Raw genomic sequence first — 14,148 nt, forward strand, 5'->3', positions numbered from 1 at the left:
GCCACCATGCCCGGCTAATTTTGTATTTTTAGTAGACACGGGGTTTCTCCATGTTGGTCAGGCTGGTCTCAAACTCCCAACCCCAGGTGATCTGCCCACCTCGGCTTCCCAAAGTGCTGGGATTACAGGTGTGAGCCACTGCGCCTGGCCTATTATTCCCATTAAAAAAAATCCCCCTCATGGTATCCACATTCCACACCTTCTAGTCTTTCTTTCTTTCTTTTTTTTTTTTTTAAGACGGTGTCTCGCTCTGTTGCCCAAGCTGGAGTGCAGTGGCGTGATCTTGGCTCACTGCAAGCTCTGCCTCCGGGGTTGACGTCATTCTCCTGCCTCAGCCTCCTGAGTAGCTGGGACTACAGGCACCCGCCACCACGCCCAGCTAATTTTTTTTTTTTTTTTTTTTGTCTTTTTAGTAGAGACTGGGTTTCACCATGATAGCCAGAAGGGTCTCGATTTCCTGACCTCGTGATCCACCTGCCTCGGCCTCCCAAAGTGCTGGGATTACTGGCATGAGCCACTGCGCCTGGCCAATCTTTCTCCCACATTTATTTTTATGTTGGTCCACATACTCCTGTCATTCTCAATTTGTTTCATTTTTCTTTTCTTCTTCTTTTTTAAGAGACAGGGTCTTGCTATGTTGTCCAGGCTGGAGTGCAGTGAGGCAATCATAGCTCAAGCTATCCCCAACTCCAAGTGATCCTCCCACCTCAGCCTCCTCCCTAGCTGGATTACAGGGGCATGTCACCATGCATACTAATTTTCTTTTCTTTCTTTTTTTTTTTTTTTGGTAGAGATGGGGTCTCATGTTGCTCAGGCTGGTCTTCAACTCCTGGGCTCAAGTGAACCTCCTTCCTTGGCCTCTCAAAGTGCTGGGATTAGAGGCTTTGGCCACCACATCCAGCCTGAATCTTATTATTTATATTTTCTTTTAGTCTCCCATTACTAGAAGGCAGGGATTTTGATTGCTGTTAATTTTCCAATATCCAAAATAATGTGTGGTACCTAATAGGCTCTCAATATCGAAAAGGAATAGTGCACATGGCATTCTGTAGTATTAGGTTGGTATCTTGTGTTCCTGTGTTTGCATAAATAAGATCATACATAATGTTCTGGTTTTTTTAACTTAATGACTTTTTTTTTTTTGAGATGGTGTCTCACTCTGTCGCCCAGGCTGGAGTGCAGTGGCTCGATCTCCCCTCACTGCAAGCTCCGCCTCCTGGGTTCACGCCACTCTCCTGCTTTAGCCTCCTGAGTAGCTGGGACTACAGGCGCCCACCACCACGCCTGGTTAATTTTTTTGTATTTTTAGTAGAGACGGGGTTTTACTGTGTTAGCCAGGATGGTCTCGATCTTCTGACCTCGTGATCTGCCCACCTCGGCCTCCCAAAGTGCTGGGATTACAGGAGTCAGCGCGCCCGGCTCAGCTTAATGGCTTTTTTTTTTCTCTTTTGAGACAAGAGTCTGGCTCTGTCACCCAGGCTGGAGTGCAGTAGCGCTCCATTGACCACACCTGCCCAATTTTTTTGTTTGTTTTATTTTTTAGTAGAAACATGTTTCACCATGTTGGCCAGGCTGGTCTCAAACTCATGACCTCACGTGATCTGCCCGCCTCCGCCTCCCAAAGTGTTGGGATTACAGGCGTGAGCTACCACGCCCGGCTATGTCTTTTTTTTTTTTTTTTGAGACAGTTTTGCTCTTGTTGCCCAGGCTGGAGTGCAATGCCACGATTTCGGCTCACCGCAACCTCCGCCTCCCGGGTACAAGCAATTCTCCTGCCTCTGCCTCCCGAGTAGATGGGATTTCAGGCATGCACCACCACGCCCTGCTACTTTTGTATTTTTATTTTTTTATATTTATTTATTTTTTCGAGATGGAGTCTTGCTCTGGCTGGAGTGTAATGGTGTAATCTCGGCTCACTGCAACCTCTGCCTCCCGGGTTCAAGCGATTCTCCTGACTCAGCCTTCTGAGTAGCTGGAATTACAGGCACAGGCCACCACGCCCGGCTAATTTTTGTGTTTTTAGTAGAGACGGGGTTTCTCCATGTTGGTCAGGCTGGTCTCGAACTCCCGAACTCAGGCTGCCCACCTCAGCCTCCCAAAGTGCTGGGATTACAGCAGTGAGCCACCCTGCCCGGCCCTTTTTGTTGTTGTTTTAAATTCAGTAGTTATATCTAGTTCATTCTTGGATGGATGACAACCCAGATTGGATGTAGCAGCGTTCTCTTAACCAGTTTCCTGTTAATCTACATTTCACCTCCAGTGTTTCTCGAGAATGCAAATATGGCATTAAACATCTTCACACGTAACTTTTTGTGTATATGTTTACTTATTTCTCTAGAATTCATGTCTAGAAGTGAAACTGCCGGGAGGAAGGATACATACTTTTAAACAGTCCAAGTTCCACTCTGATAGCGCTGAGAGGGCATACAACAGGTTTCAATGTACCTTGGATCAATATTATTAGTTTTTCTAACTCTTTGCTAATGTGATGGGGGAAAAAAAATGAACCCCCAATTTACACACGAGGAAAAGACCGCTTAAGGTTCAGGGACTGTCCACATAGCTGTCAAGTGCCGGAGCCGTGATTTGGCATTAAAGTGTCCGACTCCGGAGAGGACGCGTCAAAGTTGGACACTGTGCTCTGTGTCCTGGGGCACGTCTGATGATCGCTGGGCCTTGCAATGCTGGCAGGCAGGCCTTCCTCTCCCCTTCTAGGCCTCTGACCACTCCTGGCTGGCCGAAAGCCGGCTCTTCTCGATTACCGAGTGCCCCTCCTGAGAATAAGTCAGCATCGCCTAACCTCTTCAGCTCCGAAATGGCGGCCACCAGATCGCGAGCCCACGCCCCGGGGGCGGGGCCTGTGTTCAGGCCAGAGCGATGGATGCCCGAGCCAAGTTAGACGCCGACTGCCAGGAGGGCTTGCGCAGAAGCGGAGAGCCGGTGGCGTCGCAGGTCGGGAGGACGAGCACCGAGTCGAGGGCTCGCTTGCAGTGGCCGCCCGAGAGTCTTAATCGCGGGCGCTTGGGCCGCCATCTTAGATGGCGGGAGTAAGAGGAGAACGATTGTGAGGTGGGAAGGGTTTTCTGCTACATTCCTTGGGCCCCGAAAAGGGTCAGCTGGCCGGGCTTTGGGGCGCGTGCCCTGAGGCGCGGAGCGCGTGTGCTACGATGCGGGGGCTACTCGGGGCTCCGTCCCCTGGGCTGGGGACGCGCCGAATGTGACCGCCTCCCGCTCCCTCACCCGCCGCGGGGAGGAGGAGCGGACGAGAAGCTGCCACCGGACGACAGGACGTTGGGGCGGCCTGGCTCCCTCAGGTAGGTGGCAGGGGCCGGGTCGTGGATGCCGGGGGAGCCGGGCGGCGGGACTGAGGGACCGGCTTCCAGAGCGAGCGGGCCTGGGTGGCGCTGATGGAGCGGCCCCACGGCTGCCGGGCGGAGGGCTTGGGCCAGGCCGCTGTCACCCCGGTTAGCGTTGGGCGGGGGCCCCGGAGTCCGGTGTCATGGCCGGCGAGCCTAGTTCCCACATCCCACTCAAATTTCCTTGTGTTTTGCGGAAACGTGCCAACGCCACCCCTGTGCCAGTGCGCATTCCTCATTATTTGGCAGTGGGAAAATCCGCCCAGAGCTGCCCCATGTCTGTTGTCACTTGGATGGGCCAATTCCTTTTCTCTTGGGCCGTCGATTGTGGGACCCGGGCTTGCACGCAACCTCTCTCTGGATACTTCAGTCAAGTGACACCCTTTTAGGGAGGACGTGAGGAATCGGGTAACAGAGGAGGAAACTGGCCAGTGCCCTAACACAAAGTCACAGGGTTCTCTTCTTGGATATCAGGACTAGCCTTGGGTATCAAGACTCTGTGGGTTATTAATGAAAGTCTTGGGATGCTTATAGAGGATTGGCCTCAGGACGCTTTGGAATGAAGAGCCAGGGCTGCCTTTTGTGTGAAGCGAGAGCCGCCGGGACGCTTCAGCTCTGCAGCTGCTGAGGCTCTGCGAGCGAGTCGATACCCGAGAGAGGAGTTTGGACGTCGTGAGAGGCGAGGCGGCCGTGTTCATTCATTGTTCTCTTTCTAGGGCTCTGGGTGTGCCCCTGGTATTCATTCTGTGGTGGGAAGAAGGATAGGAACTTCTATGTCTCCTTGAGGTGTGAACGGGTTCTAGGGGGTCACTTAATCTAAGTAGGAAATGAATTCAAGGCACGTTCATTGAACGTTTCTGCTTGCCTGGTCCTCTGTGGGCTGAGTGGAGAGATTCTGCTCTCCCTGCGCTCCTAAGGCGTGAAAACAATGCAGTGTGATAAGAATTGGCTTACCAAGTGTTGTGGGGATTTAGAACAGTTAGTTTTCCTTGGGGAGGAGTTGAGGAAGCTTCTACACTCGAGGAGACTTAAGCGTCGAGTTTTGAAAGACCGGTGAGTAAGTGCTCACCAGGTGAGGAGGAACTCAGGAAACAGCTGGTACAAAGGCTTAGAGACGTGTGGGAGTTGGGATGAGTTTGGGGAGCAGCAAATTGCCTGGGGTGCAGGAAGGAAATGGTGAGAGATGAGAGAAAAATAAAAGTTGCTAGAATTGTGAGGGGGCTTTGTTGTAGATGGTGAACTAATTGAATTTGGATTATTGTACATGATTTGCTGAATCTTTATTCTTGCTGATAGTTTTCTCCCTTTGTCGATGTTGAAGCTGATAGTGATTGAAAAGATTTAGTTTGTTAAACTTAATGACTTTTTAGTTTTTTTTATTTTTTCAGAACAATTCAAACTTTTTTTTTTTCTTTTTTTTTTTTTAAAGGAACAGGATCCACACTGTCACCCAGGCTAGAGTGCAGTGACATGATCGTAGCTCAGTTGCAGCCTCTAATTCCTGGGCTTAAGCAGTTCTCCTGCCTTTGCCTCCTGAGTAGCTGGGACTACAGACAGGTGCTACCACACATGGCTAATTAAAAAAAAAAAAATGAGTAGGGATGGAGTCTGACGGTGTTGCCTAGGCTGGTCTCAAACTCCTGGGCTCAGGTGATGCTCCTGCCTCCACATCTCCCTCCCAACGTGCTTGCTGGAATTACAGGGGTGAGCCACTGGCCAGGCAGAACTTTTTTTTTTTTTTTAATGATAGAGAGGGGATTGCACTGTGTTGGCCAGACTGGTCTAAAAAGTATGCCTTCAATAGAACTCTTGAGCTCAAGTGATCCTTCAGCTTCAGCCTCTCAAAGTGCTGAAATTACAGGTGTGATGCACTGCGCCTGGCCAGCAGAACATTTTTGATAAGTGTTTTATATCAAATGTTTTGCACTTACACAGTGGTGAATGAATTGAACTCATATATTCCTGGGGATTCTTGCAAAAAATTCTCCTAAAGTTATACTTGCTCACAAAAATGTTAACTTTATAAATGTAAAACACTCTCCTAATATTTGTTTTATTATCTTATTATTTTTTATTTTTTTGAGACAGTCTCACTCTTTTGCCCAGGCTGGAGTGCAGTGGTGTGATCTCGGCTCACTGCAACCTCTGCCTCCTTGGTTCAAGCAGTTATCCTGCCTCACCGTCCCGAGTAGCTGGGATTACAGGCACACATCATCACGTCCGGCTGATTTTTGTATTTTTAGTAGAGATGGGGTTTCGCTGTGTTGGCCAGGCTGGTCTCGAACTCCTGACCTCAAGTGATCTGCCCACCTCGGCCTCCCATGGCCTCGCTGGAATTACAGGCGTGAGCCACTGTGCCTGGCCTAAATTTTAAATATAAATAATGTACTCCCCAGTCTTACAGAAATTGGACGACTCTAGAAAACAAACATCCAAAAAATGTGTAGGATGTATTTTTAGTTTAATAAGTATATTTTTTAAACTATTTCTTGGTATTGACTTCTTGGATAACAACCTGTTATAAAATCTTTATCCCCATAAACATAATTTTCCTAAAATAGGTATAATACTGTGATTAATGTTTATGCTAAAGTGACTATTACGGAATTAACAGACTTCAGTTGCAGTTCCTAAACCTTGCTTTCGTTGTGATGATTATATACCACTGAAGAACATTCAGGATTATTTTGACTTGTTTTTACCCTTATCACTAAAGGGCTAAGCTGTTTAAAATGCAGCATAAACAATTGACCCAGTTGAATGCTGGGATACTTGGAAAAATAAACCTGTTACTGTTTCTGTACTAAAGGCTTATCTTTTAAAGATATGTGGTTTTTTTTTAGTGCAGTGGCATGATCTTGGCTCACTGTAACCTCTGCCTCCTCCCGGGTTTAAGCATTCTCCTGCCTCAGCCTCCCAAGCAGCTGGGACTACAGGCACCTGCCACCACGCCTAGCCAATTTTTATATTTTTAGTAGAGACGGGGTTTCGCCATATTGGCCAGGCTGGTCTTGAACTCCTGACCCACCTGCCTTGGACTCGCAAAGTGCTGGGATTACAGGCGTGAGCCATCGTGCCTGGCTGATATGTGGTGTTTCGTGGTTATAAATTATAGTGGAATTCCTTTGTTAAAGTCTTGTCAGTAGTTGTAAAAACATCAGCCAGTTGTGGTGGCTCATGCCTGTAAGCTCAGCACTTAGGGAGGCCGAGGCTGGTGAATTGCTAGAGCTCAGGAGTTTGTGACCAGCCTGGGCAACATGGTGAAAACCTGTCCCTACAAAAAATACATACACAAAAAAAGAAAAAATTAGCAGGGTATGGTGTAGTATGCCTGTAGTCCCAGCAACTTGGGAGGCTGAGGTGAAAGGATCACCTGAGCCCAGGGAGGTTGAGGTTCAGTGAGCCATGTTCATGTCACTGTACTTCAGTGTTGGCGACAGAGACCCTGTCTCAAAAAAAAAAAAGTGTGCCTTCAATAGAAGGCTTGAGCATTTTTTATGGGATTTGGTTTAGCTGAAAAAAGCAGTGAGAAGCAAATTAAGCTGGTAATTTCTGATGAAAAGTATCTAAAAGATGAAGAACGTTAAGCATCAAGTATTATATAACAGTTGCTCTGAGACTAGTTGCTTTTAGTTTATTCCATTTGTTTGCTCTGAAGATTAAACAACTTATTGTAAGTTAAATTTGACTTTTCCAGAAGCACTGGAATATTTAGGAAATGAAAAATACAATTGATAACTTTACTATTTCAGGTAGTCTATTAGTAATAAATGTATGATTCTACATTTAAATTTCAGGTAAATCTTTGTTAGTAACCTACTGCCTAAAAAAATGTTACATGAGGGAGTACTTTTGTTTGCATGTTAGGAACATAATAGGCCATACATAATAATCTTGATCTTGGGAGGAGCTTGTTAGCCAAACAGCATGCCTTAATGTTGACTTGCAGAAGAGAATTTTAAATATTGCCTTTGAAAGGCAATGTACTAATGTGACAGTGAGGAGGTTTATGAAACCATGAAATTGAGCTTTGACTTAGTTTTTTGTTTTTAAGTTATGCAGATCTTGGGAGTCATTTCTTCAAAACAAATGACTGTGAGGTGGAAAATTGCTTACCTTGAGTAAATTAATTGGAAAATCAGAGAACACTGGGTTTATTTAGAATGAGGTTGTTTAGGTCTTTTATTGGTATGTGTATGGGAGGGTAGAATTCCTAATTGCTCATCTGACTGGGTTCAAAATGTAATACTAGATATTTGTGTTGCAGTTCAGTCGATACTTTTGGTATGGGGCTAACTTATCTTGCTTGTAAATTTTTTTTTTTTTGAAACGAAATCTGGCGCTATCACCCAGGCTGGAGTGCTGTGGTGCGATCTTGGCTCACTGCAACCTCTGCCTCCCAGGTTCAAGGGATTCTTATGCCTCAGCCTCCCGAGTAGCTGAGATTACAGGTGCCGGCCACCACGCCTGGCTAATTTTTGTGTTTTTAGTAGAGACGAGAGTTCACCATGTTGGCCAGGCTGGTCTCGAACTCCTGACCTCAAGTGATCCACCCTCCTCGGCTTCCCAAAGTGCTGGCATTACAGGCTCGCCCAGGCATCTTGCCTTGTAATTCTCATGATAGTAATGGCTGGGTATTTTTTTCTTGCCTTAGAGTTGTAAGTAAAAATTCCTTAATTACACATTAAGGTTTCATCTTTAATTTTACAATATGTGAGTCATTTTGTAACTTCTTTTCTCCCAGAATGACTTGCGTAGCTCTAAATGGTTTTAGTTAATTTCAGATGTTTACCTTTCTTCTAAAATGACCCCTAGAATCTCAGCTTAACCAAGGAAAATGTCAAGTGGGTGTTGTTTCTTTGTTACTGGTTTTGGCCTAGACTATCTAAAGTTCGGCAAATTACTCACAAAGTATGTTAACTGGCATGACATTCCAATCAGTGCACATAGTATTTTTTGAGGAACACTTGACACATGGTTTTATTTTTAGACCAGATTCTAAGGAATTTTACTGGGTGGGGATTAACAATCCTAAAGCTAGTTTACAGTTTTAAAATCTTTATGATTTAGAAGTTGTTTACTTTTTTTGTTAATAAATGGGAAGCAGCAGGCAGTGGCAATCAATTTTTTGTTTGTTTGTTTTTGTTTTTGAGATGGAGTTTCATTCTCGTTGCCCAGGCTGGAGTGCAGTGGCACGATCTTGACTCACCACAGCCTCTGCCTCCTGGGTTCAAGTGATTCTCCTGCCTCAGCCTCCTGAGTAGCTGAGATTACAGGCATGTGCCACCACGCCTGGCTAATTTTGGATTTTTAGTAGAGACAGGGTTTCACCATGTTGGTCATGCTGGTCTCAAACTCCCTACCTCAGGTGATCCGCCTGCCTCAGCCTTCCAAAGTGCTGGGATTACAGACGTGAGCCACCACACCCAGCCCTCACGTAACTTTTATGATAGTATGTTCTTATAATTGTTCTATTTTATTATTAATTATAATTAATCTCTTACTGTGCCTAATTTATATGTTAAACTTGATCATGGGTATGTATGTATAGGAAAAAACATAGTATATACAGTATAGTATACTGTTTTTGTTTTCAGGCATTCATTGGTAGTCTTGGAACATATTCCCTGTGGATATAGGGGGCGCTGCTATATGATGGAATGTTACTTAGTAATAAAACGAAAGGATGTATTGATGTATACTACAACATGGAAGAACCTTGAAAACATGCTAAGTAAAACCATGCAGGAAAGACCACATATTGAATTATGCCCTTTATATAAAATGTCCAGAATAGGAAAATCCTTGGTGACAGAAAGTAGATTAGGGGTTAAGGGATGTAGGGAGTGGTCAGTGACTGTGATGGGTTTTTTTGTTTGTTTGTTTTTTGTTTTGGGTGATAAAAGTGTTTTGCAGTTATGGAGATAGATCCACAACTGTGAATATAATAAAAGCCATTTAATTGTGCACATTTTTTTTTTTTTTTTTTGAGATGGAGTTTCGCTCTTGTTGCCCAGTGGAGTGCAATGGTGCACGATCTCAGCTCACCGCAACCTCTGCCTCTTGGGTTCAAGCGATTCTCCAGCCTCAGCCTCCTGAGTAGCTGGGATTACAGGCATGCTCCCCCATGCCCAGCTAATTTTGTATTTTTAGTAGAGACAGGGTTTCTTCATGATGGCACCATCGAGACTGGTCTCGAACTCCTGACCTTAGGTAATCCGCCTACCTCAGCCTCCCAAAGTGCTGGGAGCCACTGTGCCTGGCCCCTGCCTGGAAATTCTTAAGAATTAAATATTGTTGGCCGGGCGCAGTGGCTCAAGCCTGTAATCCCAGCACTTTGGGAGGCCAAGACGGGCGGATCACGAGATCAGGAGATCGAGACCATCCTGGCTAATACGGTGAAACCCCGTCTCTACTAAAAAATACAAAAAACTAGCCGGGCGAGGTGATGGGCGCCTGTAGTCCCAGCTACTCGGGAGGCTGAGGCAGGAGAATGGCGGGAGCCCGGGAGGCGGAGCTTGCAGTGAACTGAGATCCGGCTACTGCACTCCAGCCTGGGTGACAGAGCAAGACTCCGTCTCAAAAAAAAAAAAAAAAAAAGAAATATTGTTTTCTTTGAGTAAGAATATTGTTTTATTCTTATAAAAACAAAAACAAGTAAAAATATTGTTTTCTTTGAGTAATAAGGTCACATACCACAAAATTTAGAGGATATAGAAAGTTATGTTGTGTATAGTAATTCTATGTTCCCCTTTGTTGTCTAGCTACCCAGCTTCCTTTCACGGAGGGGAATATGAATTCTTATATATCATATCCTATTTTGTGACAACACAAGAATATTTAAGGGTAGATGTGCTGGCCTTATTTTCTTGCTCAAATCTTCCAGGCTCTCCCTGGATACCAGACTAAGTATATACAATTCTTGCCTCTGTCTTACTTACATTGCTTTCTCATCATATAATATGTTTAGTGGAAATCAAAAGCCGGTATTTTAAGCCTCTGTTAGGTGCAGGCCAGTGCACTTGGTGCAGCATAAGGCAAGTTCCTACCTTCAAGGACCTTATCTAATTGAGAGAGGCTGACATTTCCTTACTTTTATCTATTCCTCTCCCCGCCCCCGTCGAGAGGACGTTTCACTCTTGTCACGAAGGCTGGAGTACAGTGACGTGATCTTGGCTCACTGCAACCTCTGTCTCCCGGATTCAAGTGATTCTCCTGTCTCAGCCTCCCAAGTAGCAGGGATTACAGGCACCTGCCACCATGCCCGGCTAAACTTTGTATTTTTGGTAGAGATGGGGTTTCACCATGTTGGCCAGGCTGGTCTCGAACTCTTGACCTCAGATGATCCACTCGTCTTGGCCTCCCAAAATGCTGGGATTACAGGTGTGAGCCACCGCAGTGGCCAGGTTGAATTTTTTGTATAGATGTCTTATGTCTCTGTTTAAAAGTGGGTCATGTCTTTTTCTTATATATTTCCAGTGGGGCATATCTTACTCTTGTTTATATATCTCCAGTTCTTAAAACCTTGTCTTACACAGCAAACATTAATCAGAGGTTAATCACTTATGGATTTATTTTCACTACTGCCATCTCTACAAAATGCTTACAGTAAAGAGGCGATACTTACTAAATTCAAACTTAGAACTTTGTAACTTAGGACCTATCTGTTGTAGGAGCTACCTTGCTTAAGCTTCTCCCTCTATTGGGCATTATATGTAGAGTGCTCTAGGTTCTGCCTGCTAGCGCCTTGATGACATTTGCCTGCTTTGTCTGCTCACTGACTCTTTAGCTCAAGCAGCTGTTACCATGCTGGCTATTTCCTTTTGCATTCATAGGTTTTAGATAGGGAATAAAATTATACCCAGGGAGAATGGGGGGATAAATAATACTCTACCGTTTTTGACCTTAGTCTGGTGTAGAATTGTAGTGTGATTTTGAGAGGAGAGATTGTGATTTCCCTGGCTAGTATTACCTAGTATTGCTTGACAATGCAAAATGGACCCCTAGGCTGTCTTATGTAAGTTGGAGGAGTAGGGGTTTGGAGATGGTGTGTGTGTGTGTGTGTGTATCTACAATCCAGTGACATTTAACAACATTCACAGTGTCTTAAAACTATCCCCACTACCTGTTTCCAGAACCTTTTCATTACTTCAAACAGAAACAGTACTCGTTAAGCAAGAACCCCTCATTCCTCACTATGCCCAGTTCCTCGTAACCCCTATTCTACTTTCTCTTTACAAATTTGCCTATTCCAGGTACTTCATGTAAGGGGAGTCATACGCTGTCTGTCCTTTTCTGTCTGACTAAACTTAGCACATTTTTTGGGTTTATCCATGTAGTGGTGGCATGTATTAGTATTTTATTCCTCTTTGTGGCTGAATAATACTTCATTGTATGAATATATCATTTTATCTCATCAGTGATGGACACTTGGATTATTTCCACCTTTTGGTTGTTGTGAATAATGCTGCAGTGAACATTGGTGTACAAATATCAGTTTGAGCCCCTGCTTTCAGTGCCTTAGGGTATATGCATAGGAATAGAATTACTGGATCATATGGTAATTCTGTGTTTACTTTTTGAGGAACTGCAAACTGTTTTACACAGTGACTGCACCATTTTACATTTCCCACCAGCAAAGCACAAGAGTTCCAGTTTTGCCGCATCTTTTCCAACACTTGTTATTTTTTCTTTTTTAATGTTTTTGTTTTTCTTTTTTAATTTTTAAAATAACAATCCTGGGCCGGGCACGGTGGCCCATGCGTGTAATCCCAGCACTTTTGGAGGCCGAGGCAGGCGGATTACCTGAGGTCAGGAGTTCGAGACCAGCCTGGCCAACATGGTAAAACCCCGTCTCTACTAAAAATACAAAAAAAATTCGCTGGGCGTGGTGACACATGCCTGTAATCCCAGCTAGTTGAGAGACTGAGGCAGGAGAATAGCTTGAACCCGGGAGGCAGAGGTTGCAGTGAGCTGAGATCGCGCCATTGCACTCCATGAGAGTGAGTCTCAAAAATAAATAAAGAAAGTAACAATCCTAATGACTGTGAAGTGGTTGTAGGCTTTTCTTTTTGCATTTTAAAAAATTATTATTTTTACTATTTTAGAGATGGGGGGAGTCTCACTATGTTTACCAGGTTAGTCTTGAACTCCTGGCGTCAATTGATCCTCCCATTTTAGCCTGCCAAAGTACTGGGATTACAGGCATGAGCTACTGTGCCTGGCCCTCCTTTGCTTCGTATTGCTACTTAGATCTAGTGGGCAAAACGGAACCTTTGGATTTGACTATATTTGGATCTCATGGGGTTTTTCCTCCCTCTTAAACCTGTGTATAATGTTTTTCAAAGAGATAAATTAATTACACAATTAATGACATCTTTTTTTTTTTTTTTTTTTTTTTTTTGAGACGGAGTCTCGCGCTGTGTCACCCAGGCTGGAGTGCAGTGGCGCGATCTCGGCTCACTGCAAGCTCCGCCTCCCAGGTTCACGCCATTCTCCTGCCTCAGCCTCCGAGTAGCTGGGACTACAGGCGCCCGCCACCACGCCCGGCTAGTTTTTTGTATTTTTAGTAGAGACGGGGTTTCACCATGTTAACCAGGATGGTCTCGATCTCCTGACCTCATGATCCACCCGCCTCGGCCTCCCAAAGTGCTGGGATTACAGGCTTGAGCCACCGCGCCCGGCCGACATCTTTTTAAAAAGAACACTGTTTTCTTTCATCCTTGTGAGGTGTAAGAAGAAAAATAAGCAGAAAAAAAAAAGAATAAAGTTTTTCTGTAAATTGATACATATAGTTGTAGTTACTTTATACTCATACCTTTTCTTTGTGTTGTGAGTGACAGAGTCTCACTCTGTCGCCCAGGTTGGAGTGCAGTAGTGTGATCTCCGCTCACTGTAGCCTTGACCTCCCAGGCACAAGCCTGTAATCCCAGCACTTTGGGAGGCGAAAGAGGGAGGATTGCTTGAGCCCAGGAGTTTGAAACCAGCCTGGGCAACATAGTGAGACCCCCCCATCTCTAAAATAGTAAAAATAATAATAACCGAAAATACTAGTCAGGCATGTGGTATGCATCTGTAGTTCTAGCTACTTGGTAGGCTGAGGAGAGAGGATTGCTTGAGTCCAGGAGTTGGAGGCTGCAATAAGCTATGATTGTGCCATGGTGCTCTAGCCTTGGCAACAGAGCAAGATGCTGTCTCTCGAAAAAAAAAATAAAAAGAAAAGATGAATAGTCTGTCTGAAATGGCCAGCAATCGCAGCTGCTGACCTGTATCTACTGTATAAGTCAAGCAGTTCAACTTTCTATTATAATGTCATGATTTTTCTTTGCTTCTTGGGAGCGCTTCCAGCATCACTAGTGGCACTTCATATGGGACTCATGGTGTTATTCAGAGTTTATGGTATTGTACTGTAGATGATGGAAAAATACAGAAGACCCATGAGAGACCACTTTTTTTTTTTTTTGAGACATAGTCTGGGTCTGTCGCCCAGGCTGGAGTGCAATGGCGTGATCTCAGCTCTCCTCTGCCTCCTGGGTTCAAGGGATTCTCCTGCCTCAGCCTCCCTAGTAGTTGGGATTGCAGGCCCTCACTACCACGACTGGCTAATGTTTATATTTTTAGTAGAGACGGGGTTTCATCATGTTGGACAGGCTGGTCTCGAACTCCTGACCTCAAGTGATCCACCAGCCCGGCCTCCCAAAGTGCTGGGATTACAGGAATGAGCCAATGTGCCTAGCCAAGAAATACCACTTTTTACTGCAATAGGAAATTTACTGGAGAGACCAACTGCTCA

At 45.0% G+C, this 14,148-nt stretch overlaps 1 protein-coding gene across 8 annotated transcripts in view; it reads left to right on the forward strand.

The window, feature by feature from the left end:
* The first annotated feature begins 2,925 nt into the window (after positions 1-2,925).
* RAF1 (Raf-1 proto-oncogene, serine/threonine kinase) overlaps positions 2,926-14,148 on the forward strand; it is an 84,862-nt gene continuing 73,639 nt past the window's right edge. For 6 of the 8 annotated variants that reach the window (XM_025377845.1, XM_025377843.1, XM_025377847.1 and 3 more), the window contains exon 1: positions 2,926-3,314. The gene's annotated coding sequence lies outside the window, so the exon portion shown is untranslated. Of the gene's footprint in view, positions 3,315-3,620; positions 3,765-14,148 lie in introns of those variants that run through there. The other 2 variants (XM_025377844.1, XM_025377846.1) reach the window with 2 other exon arrangements.

The sequence above is a fragment of the Theropithecus gelada genome, chromosome 2 (assembly GCF_003255815.1).
Source record: "Theropithecus gelada isolate Dixy chromosome 2, Tgel_1.0, whole genome shotgun sequence".
NCBI classification, from domain to species: Eukaryota; Metazoa; Chordata; class Mammalia; order Primates; family Cercopithecidae; genus Theropithecus; species Theropithecus gelada.